Raw genomic sequence first — 11,003 nt, 5'->3', positions numbered from 1 at the left:
TACCTGATACTTCAGCCGTTTACATTTCTCGCGATCCCAGAAGCTCCCTGTGATCTTAACTAGCATGCGTTTTAGAATTCTAAACATAGGTTTCTGTCAGGGTACACTCAAGTCGACGGCTGGGCGTCGCGGACCGCTGCAGAAACCTATGTTTAGAATTCAAAAATGCGTGGCGCGACGATTCGGGACACTTCATGTTTCTGCAGCGCCACAGAGAGTGTCTGGTGTGCCGCGTCGCGGATTTGAGCGGCGCATCCCGTGCCTCAGTCAAAGTTAATTTAGTGTGTGTGGTTATTAGTTTCTGTGTACAAGCTCGGCACTTGAAACTAGCACACAGTTGGCTGTAAAGCTGTTCAAAGACACATATGATTTTGTACTCTCTGCTTGGTCTGTGTCTGACTGAATGCGCGGGGGTGGGGGGTTTGGGGTTAGGACGATTCTAAGGGCCCATACATTTAGGGGGCCCCCAGAGACATTATCAAGGGCCCGCCTTTCACACACCACCCCTCTTCAATTTCATCCGCGATCTCCCCACCACCCCCTCTTCACTTTCATCTGCTTCACTTTCACCTAAAAAGTCATGCGAGTCAATATTCAATGCTTTATAGAATGTAGATTGTGCCAAATTAGCTTCACAAGGATGAACAAGCAAATAAGATCAGACAAGAATTCATCTGTTGAAGAGCTGATGAAATGATGTCACCTGCATCTTTTCTTCCTTACTGTCTATGGCATTGGCAACATGAGTGTTTCTAAATGGCAGCTACATAAAATAATCTGATACAGATATACAGTAGACTACTTTAATATACACTTGAAACATCATCCGTTTGAAAAAGTAAATAAACAAAATGACCAAAAGCAGTAGAGTAAAACCCTGCAGTGGTGCAATTTTGAGATCGTATTGACTTCAGCATTGCAGAAAAATTATGTCGCTTTTTGCATCTTTCTCAAGTTTCTTTATTCATTCTTGGACCTTTCCCTCACAAATAAAGACAACATAGGCTCATTCTGAAAACGTAGCCCTATATACATTTCTGGAGATTGGAAAATAATGTAGCCAGAAGTACGTTTGGCTGCATTTCGTCTTTAAAATGAACTCTATATAACTGTATATATATATATATATATATATATATATATATATATATATATATATATATATATATATATATATATATATATATATATATATATATATATACTGTATATAAAGCCTAATATTATAAGTAGTAATTTAATAGCAAGTACTAGTATTCCACTGTATTACATAGACAGGGATAGTTCTGAATAAGCCAAATAGGCTCAACCAACCTGTTTACTGTAGTAAAAACTCCTTTCTACATTCAAGCGCATTTTTTGTATCCATGTATTTAATAAATAAACTGCCACTTTTCTAATTAAATGCCATATAAATATATATTTTTAAACCTACAGGCTAATTCACATATTTCACGATCTGAATGATAATGATAAATAAGAAGTATTTTTTAATACTAGACAACACTTGATGTTTCTATCTCTGTCAGTGACTCAGTGACAGTTAAAACGAGTACATTCTCTAAGTGATTCTGTCACTGTGTTTCATCCTTTCTGTGCAAGACTGTGTGGTATAGTTAATGCCACATGAACTGTAAAGTGCTTAATATTGGTAGTTCATTTTGAAATAAAAATAGCAAAATGGGACATATTTGGCTTTCTCCGGAAATGTATCTAGTGGTACGTTTTCAGAATGAGCCTGGGTTGAATAAAGGTCTGTGTCATGTTAAGGTCTTGCATTATAACACTCCAAAAGACATTATGATTTGAACGCCATCTACGCTTATGTGAGTCTGTTTTTCCTTATCCCGAGCTCTCCATAATCCTGGACCAGGCCGTATCCTGAGCAGATGCTGTGATGGTCAGGAAAAAGTGGAGAGCATGAGACTGATTCCTGAAAGACCACAGTGACAGACGAGTCTCCGCATTAATCCCGTGGGGCAGCCTGAACACCCGCCAGTGATCTACTCACAACTGCAGCTTCTCCACAGTGGACGTCCAGCATTCTCCAGCCTCCAGCACCTAAACTGCAGCTCTGCACAAGAAGCTTGGCCAGAAGAGAAACAGTTGTGCTTAACTGAGTCTGGTTTCTCTCAAGGTTTTTTTCCTTCACTTTCGTCAACTAGTGAAGTTTGTTCGTCGCCACTGTCACCACTGGCTTGCATGGTTTGGGAGCTTGTGGAGCTGTGCATTGATTGATTTGCTCTACAGTGTTTGGACTTTCAGCACTGAAAATTAAACCACACTGAACTGAACTGAACTAAACCGAATTTAAACTCTGAAAACTAGACTGACAGTTTCAATTTACTAGAATTTCTTTGTTAAGCTGCTTTGACATAATCTACATCGTAAAAGCACTATAGAAATAAAGATGAATTGAATTAAATCATAAACTCATGATAATCTTGCCACATGCTCATATTTTAAAACAAGGTGCCACCAAATACAGTGAAACCAAAATCCACATTGTTGGCAGGAAAACAATTTTTTTCCAGGAAGAGATGCTATTGTATTTACACATGCCTTTTTTTAAAAACAAAACTAACAATCACAAGCTTCAAATACTTTCAGTTTAAACTTATATATTAAACTATTGCAGTTTATTTTTAATATATTTGAATATTTTAATGAACTGGGTAAACAAAATTGGTTATAGTATATGTGTGTGTAAATTTCTGGAGAACGTGAATTATGTAGCCAGAAGTACCTATGTCTGCATTTCATCTGTAAAATGAACGCTACGAGGAGGGAATGGCGCCATTTCTTTTCACACTTACCAGCTGACCACTAACCTTTCCCGCTGTTACGAGTTTGTCCAGTGGCTCGCAGTGTACGTTGGCGGACTTGAGACGCAGAGAGAAGTTGACCATGACGGTGGGGTTCGATTTAAGTGAAGAACGGTTCCAGAAAGCCGGTAAAACAAAAATGAAAGCCAAAACATTTAATAAACAAGTAAATAACGGGGAGAATGTGGTAAAATCTGAAAATGTGGTAAAAATCAGGCAAGGGTTTTTCTTTTTCTGGACTGCTTTTTAAAACTGTCAGTTGGGTTTAGGGAAGTGAGTGGGCAGGTTAATCAGTGCTTTTAAAAACACTATCGGTTGGGTTTAGGGAAGGAGGAGCGTGGGTCAGTTGAGCAGTCAGTCAGTCAGTCAGTCGACAGCAGCCTCTGGTGGATTTACGTGAGAACAGCAGGCACAAATGACACTTGCGAGAGAAATTTGAGATCTCAAAAAGCATAAACAGCGGTCTCTGGTGGATTTGTGAAAACAATAACTGCAAAAGACATACCTTGAATCATAATTTTTCTCTCTAAATATGAATGCAGAGAAGTAGAAATAAAGAGAATTAAAAATGCTTTGCTATAAAACAATGGCACTTCAGGACTTTTGTATATACATCTTAACTTTCAATTTCGTCTCTTTAGACAAACTGATCTGACCAGTTTTATTTAAGCTTGATTTCTCAATGTCATTTTTTAACCTTCTCAACATTCTCTCCGAAAATCTGTTGTGTGTTTAACATTACTTTGAGCACGGCAAATTGCCAATGTCAGTATTTAGTACATTTCTGTGAAATAGCACTGACCTTTACACAGCCCAGAATGTATTGTCACATCAAAGAAACGACAGAAAAGAAGTGCATTTATGCAGCATTCCACGGCATCTGCCCAGGTCAGGAAGGTCACTGCCATGGCTTTGACGTTCATTTTTAGACATATCGATCAGTCAAAAGTCTTTTCTGATGTGACAGAAGTGACAAGACTGCTGTTTGTTTAGAGCAAAACAACAATAACAAACAGGACAGCCTAAAATATGTATAGCACAAGCAATAGTAACTACGCAGTAATTCTTACTGAAATACTCATTTGAATTATTTGTCATGATGTCTTAATCGACAAATCCCTCTTTTAGGTAAAAATTTGGTCATTTATCTTTCAGAGATAAATAGGGATGAATTCATTTTAATAATCTGATTTGCCAACCCTCCATGTCTTGAACATTATGAACAACTGAAAACTCTATTAACTTTGAAAACTCGACTAAAGCAGTTTCAGTTTACTAGGAATTCAATGTTAAGCTGCTTTGACTTAATTTACATCGTAAAAGTGCAAAAGAAATAAAGATATATGGAATTATTTTTTAAAGTGTTAAATTAGTCAATTTTCTGGTAAATTTTCAAGTAAATAATTCAGCTGATTAAATCAAATGGGAAACATTCTTCACTATATGCATTTTTGAATTATAAACTCCATGAATTCAGAAGGCCCAATTGTTCTCACTAATAAACATAATGAAATTTGAGTCCAACAATTAGCATCACAGGAGATTGATGTTTGTTGTTTTATATTTTATCTTATAATTTAATTTGTTGGGGTGACATGGTGGCTCAGTGGTTAGTACTGTCGCCTCACAGCAAGAGGGTTGCTGGTTCGAATCCCGGCTAGGTCAGTTGTCATTTCTGTGTGGAATTTGCATGTTCTTCTCGTGTTCACACTCCAGGTGCTCTGGCTTCCCCAACAGTTTAAATGCATATGCTATAGGTGAATTGAATAAACTAAATTAGCCGTAGTGTATGAGTGTGAATGAGAGTTGGATGTGGCAGTTCATTCTGCTGTGGAGACCCCTAAATAATAAAGGGACCAAGCTAAAGGAAAATGAATTTAATTGTTATTTTGACACTAACAATGAGACCTGCCACCTGCATCATTTATGATCCTGAATGTTTACGGCAGTTAAAGCATTATGTTAAGTGAAGTTTAGTTATAAACAAATTTCGAGAGGATCACGTGCTTATGATTGCTAGCGGCTGGATCCGCATTATCCAATTCTCAATGCACCAATCAGACGACTCCTAAGCTACTACAAATACCCTGGGTTACGTACCACCGCTATCTTCTTTTTGAAGAATCCCCCCATCCACCCCTACTCCTCCTTCTTCCTAGATGGGTGACACGGTGGCCCAGTGCTTAGCACTGTTGCCTCACAGCAAGAATGTCTCTGGTTCTAGGCTTTACCAAACCAGCAGACATTTCTGTGCGGAGTTTGCATTTTCTCCCCGTGCTCACGTGGGTTTCCCCCGGGTTTCCCGGTTTCCTCCCACCGTCCAAAAAACATGCAACATAAGTTAATTGACTAATCCAAACCGGCACTATAGACATGCTCCTAGTAAATGGTTATCTCTCAAGAGCAATCACTTGCTGTTCATTCGTTATTACAGCGGGGGAGTTCTCAAGATCTACCTGAGCTCAAACTCCCTTCTCGCCTTGCAATGGGAGGGAGCCCGGGCTCGAGGATCTTATGAGCTCAGGGCTCTCTCCCGGGACAGCATGCCAAACAAGCTTATAATTAATCATCAGCTAAGTGTGAACTCTTGAAATGTGAGCTTTTGTAAACGACAGCTAGTGAAATAAGTAAATAAGGTAACATCATCCAGTTGAAAAATAAAGACATAAAATAAAGGAGAGCAAGTGTGGCAATCTGCAATCCACATTGCTGGCATGAAGACTACATCAACCGTGAAGAGCTGCTATTGTATTTACACATGCCTTTTAAGGGCAAGATTTAATCACAGGCTCAAAATACTTTTGGTTTGAACCTTTGTATTATACTATTGCGCAATGCAAATTGAAGTTTCCAAGTACATTAGCACATTCGTAAAATATTTAGAATAAACCTGATTTTAAAAAATCTGTAATATAAAACTATATAACTATATCACTCAGCTCAAATGTTGTTTAGACTCTCTCTCTCTCTCTCTCTCTCTCTCTCTCTCTCTCTCTCTCTCTCTCTCTCTCTCTCTCTCTCTCTCTCTCTCTCTCTCTCTCTCAGAATTAAACCAGATATGTTGAGACTTTTATTTCAGTATGTTGATGTACAGGGTGGCACAGTGGCTCAGTGGTTAGCACTGTTGCCTCACAGCAAGAAGGTCACTGGTTTGAGTGCCAGCTGGGCCAGTTGGCATTTCTGTGTGGAGTTTGCTTGTTCTCCCCCTGTTCATGTGGGTTTCCTTTGGGTGCTCTAGTTTCCCCCATAGTCCAAAGACATGCACACTCTATAAATCATAAAGACAAAGCAAAAATTAGGTTTCATGACATCATTGTATATCTATTACAATCAACATACGCTCATTCTAAAAACCTATCCCAACATACATTTCTGGAGATCATGAATTATGTAGCCAGACGTACGTACTGTATAGATGCGTTTTGTCTTTAAAACGAACGTTACGGGGCGGTATGATGCTGTTCCTTTTTGAGCTTACCAGCTGACCGATTACCTCCATCTGGATGACTTTCCCAATGTTACCAGCTTGTCCAGCGGCTCACCGTGTATGTCAGCAGACTTGAGACGCAGAGCAGAGTTGAACACTTTGAGGGGATTCGAGTCTGGTGCAAAACGGTTCCAGAAAGCAGGTAAGACAAAAACAGAAGCCAAAAAATAAAATAAACAAGGAAATAACTTGTAAATACCACAGTAAGAATGTTGTAAAATCTGAAAACATGTTAAAAATTAGGCAAAGGCCTTTCTTTTTCTGGATGGCTTTTCAAAACACTGCAGTTGGGTTTAGGGAAGGGGGAGGGTGGCGTGATCAGTCAGTTGGTCAGTCAGTCGACAGCGGCCTCTGGTGGATTTACACGAGAACAGCAGGCATGAATGGCATTCGAGAGAGAAATTTGAGCGCGTACACATTCACGAAAACAAAAACTGCAAAAATCATACCTCTTGGGATGTATTTTGCTCTTTCCATAAATGTATATAGGGGTATGTAATCAGAATAAGCCTAGGTGGCCAAAGACATGCGCTATAGTTGAAGTGAATAAACTAAATTGGCTTTAGTGTATGTGTGTGAATGAGAATGTATGGATGTTTCCCAGTATTTTGTTGCAGCTGAAAAGACACGTTAAATTATATGCTGGAATAGTTGGCGGTTTATTTCGCTTTGGCGACCTCTGATAAATCAGAGACTAACACTTCAAATAACTTCTTCTCCCCACATCTGTCCCATAAATCATAAGACAAAGCAAAAAGCAGAGTCATGACATCATTGTGTATTTATTACAATCGGCTCATTCTGAAAACGCAGCCCTATATACATTTCTGCAGATCACAAATTATGTAGCCTGAAGTACGTATGGCTCCATTTTGTCTTTAAAATGAACGCTACAGGGAGGTATGACGCCGTTCCTTTTCGCGCTTACCAGATGACTGCTTACCTCCCTATGGGCTTTCCCACTGTTACCAGTTTGTTCAGTATGCTGGTGGACTTGAGATGCAGAGAGGAGTTGACCATGACGACGGTGTTCGAGTCTGGTGAAGAACGATTCCAGAAAGCAGGAAAGACAAAAACAAAAGCCAAAAAATAAAATAAACAAGTAAATAACAGGGTGAGAATGTGGTAAAGTGGTAAAAATCAGGCGATGGCTTTTCTTTTTCTGGATTGCTTTTAAAACTGACGGTTGGGTTTAGGGAAGGGTGTGGGCGGGTCAATCAGTGCTTTTAAAAACACTATTGGTTGGATTTAGAGAAAGACGAGGGTGGGTCAGTTGATCGGTCATTCAGTCAGTCAGTCAACAGCGGCCTCTGGTGGATTTACGCAAGAACAGCAGGTGCAAATGGCACTCGAAAGAGAAATTAGGGATCTGTAAAAGCGTACACAGTGGCCTCTGGCGGATTCACGAAAACAAAAACTGCAAAAAAACATAGCTCCTGGGACGTATTTTGCGCTCTCCAGAAATGTATATAGCGGTACGTTTTCAGAATGCGCCTGGGATGATTACAATGGACATACTTAAATATTTAGATTTAACACTTAAAAAGGTTTTTTCAAAAGTGTTGGTTTATTTCAGTGAACAGTTAAAATATTTTTTTCTAAGTTTAAAGGGCTCTTAATTATCTATAGAATCAGATACAAAAAGCAGCGGTAACATTTTAACGATAATAATGACAATAACAAAAATATTAATCATTAATACCTGAACTTCAATCATATTTAATAATCACCAAGCACTAAATCAGACCTCAGGAATATTTCTAAAATTTCAGCTTTAAATGTATTTTATATGTCATTTACTTACGTGTGTGCGTAAAAGTTCACAATAAGACAACTGCACAAACGTGTGATTGTGTGTGTGTGTGTGTGTGTGTGTGTGTGTGTGTGTGTGTGTGCGTGCGTGAGTGTGTGTGTGTGTGTGTGTGTGTGTGTGTGTGTGCGTGTGTGTGTGTGTGTTTGTGTGTGTGTGTTTGCGTGACTTCTATGTCAACCAAAATTTTTTGGATTTGTTCATTAAGACATAAACTTAAGGAAACAAGTCTGAACAATGGCCTTAAAGAAACGAAAGCACATAAGCTAAGTAAACAAACAAACTTGGCTGTTTTTGCATCAAAAAAGTTCAAGTAAGGAGTTAAAACTGCAGACCTGAACATTAGGGGGAAAATATGTTCAGTAAACTATTACCATTCTTATATTCTTATTTTATATTAAGATATACTTTGTTTTATAGTATTTGAAGAAGAACGCTGTCTCCGAATAACAAAAACACTTTTTATTAAAATAATTTTTAGGGGGTTTTCACCTTTATTTGGAAAGGACAGTAGAGGTTGCAGACAGGAGCGTATTGGGAGCAGCGGAAGGGTTAGCAAAGGACCTCGAGCCAGGAATCGATATGCCGGCACACTTAACCACTAGGCTATTGGCGCAGACAACAAGAACACTCTTGATCACATCAGATTCTACTTTTCCACTCCAAATATCTCTTCTGTTCCTAATGTTTAATGTTTTACATGCTTACATTGTTAACATACATTAACGTAGCAATGTGCAATAGTGTAGTAAGATTTTTGGACCTAAAGATACAGCTTTCTTCACCGCACTCATTAAACTTATTTATTTAAGTGTCTTGAAAAACAGGTTTAGCATATTTTCCAGCTCAATGCTTGACACCCTTAAAAAGTGTAACCACATTTTTATACACGTCTAATAAAGAGATTTAATAAAAAAACAATACAGTACCTGTTCACACAATGATAACTATGAAGATGACAATAAAGGTGAGTTCTAAAAATCGTTCTTAATGTAAAACAACAGCAGGGTTCAGACCACAAATTTCAGAATATCTTTTCTCAGCTAATAGAAGATTAAACAGTGAGTCAGAATCCATTGAAATGTAAAGAGCTCACGCAGTTTAAAGCTACAGATGACATCGTGTTCTCTACGCTTCAAGCACTTCTTGATGTTAAGCCCTCTTTTGAAATATTATTTAGAGATGACTATCTACAAAACTATTTGTTATACCATGGGAAAGAACAATTAAAAACAAGGAAGTTATGCAAGCCAGGCTAACAAATTGAAGTATAGTTCTAGTTTCAGGGTCTTTCTGTTGCACCCTTTAAAAACGCCAGGCAAAACACTTTGTTTTCCTTCCACTACACTGACTACAAATGATAAATTAGTTTGATTAGATTAATACATTTTAAAATAAAAATTCACTGGTCAGATTTGCTAGTGGCATCAACTTGTTAAAGTGAATGAAAAGCATAAACTAAAAATAAACGTATATTTATCATTCATCAGTGTGGACGCAAACATATTTATCATCATATTTATATATAATTATTGTGCTTGGTGTGAACTGTCCTTATTGATGAGGATTTTCATTCATATAGAATTTACAACACTTTCTCACGGCAATTCATAGCTTTTTGATTGAGTGGCTACATCTCATCTCACCTTCTTCATCTCATTTGTACAATTTAGTATGATTTGCTCATCCCTGATGATGGTTGGGTTAAGGAGTGGGGTTTGGTGTCTTGCCTCCTTTCCAAAATCGTACATTTTTGTACGGATGAACTCCTACAAATTAATTTAAATCGTTCAAATTCAAGTAAAATCATTGTGTTTCTTAGTGAGATCATGCTGGAATTTTAGTATTCACTTAAGTATATACAAAGTCAATGTAAGTGTATCAAAAGAGGCAAATTTCTAATGAGTGGCACAAATGATGCAGAATGTGTGACGCATTTGATGCAAATGTGCAGAATTCACCTCAATCACATCTTCTGTGCAAATTCAAAAAAAAATCAACTCAAACTGAAAAATCGCATGAAAACATCCTGATATATATGATATATATGATATAGCTATATGATGCTTTGCATCTGAACCCAGCATAATTTTGATTTACTAATTGTAAATTCAAACCTTCCCCACTCAGCATTTAACAATAGAGTGGGGGAATTATGACGTCAATTTGTATGCAAAAACTCGGAGGCCAGTTGGCATTTTAGCAGTTCCGGTTCCCTTGTCCCAAAGTCAAGGGCTTTTTCAATGGGATTTCAGTTAAATCGCCCAAATAAGGTCCGTGACAAACACAAACTCCAGATACTTTCACGTTTTATTCTACGACATAACACACATCAGTTACATCACACTCTTGATTTTTAAAATCAGTTATGCTTCTTTAAAAAGAGGGTTGCTATCAAGTTTGCTAAATGGGACTACAGGCGGTGTTGGAGACATTATATGTCATCGAGCTGAACTCGTCTGGAGCGCAGCTCGCTTGTGTTGGGCATTTGGATTTGTCTGTTATTTAAGTATTTTCATGAAAAGTATTTCATAGTTTGTAGAACTTTTCTTATCGGGAGTTCATATTGTGTGTAGATAATGCCTTCACTTGTAAAGACTGTCAAAACAGATTAATTTGTTGATCCTTCATTTTAATTAAACGATATTATGGGGATACTGCTTACCAGTGCAACCTGTCTCTTTCCTGCTCTCAGTAATGCAAACGTGTGAATAAATGTGTAAGAAATACCTGCATATTACAACTGTCATTTTAACGTGATTAAAGTATTTTTATCATTTTTTTCTTCATCTGAACACATTTAACTCTGTCATAACTGCAATATTTACACTCCTCCATAAAATGTATAGCATATGTGATTGTATAGGCTGCTTTTTGCTGT

This window comes from Danio aesculapii, chromosome 1, assembly GCF_903798145.1.
Source record: "Danio aesculapii chromosome 1, fDanAes4.1, whole genome shotgun sequence".
NCBI classification, from domain to species: Eukaryota; Metazoa; Chordata; class Actinopteri; order Cypriniformes; family Danionidae; genus Danio; species Danio aesculapii.
The sequence above is the reverse complement of the archived record's forward strand: the minus strand, read 5'-3'. Positions refer to the sequence as shown.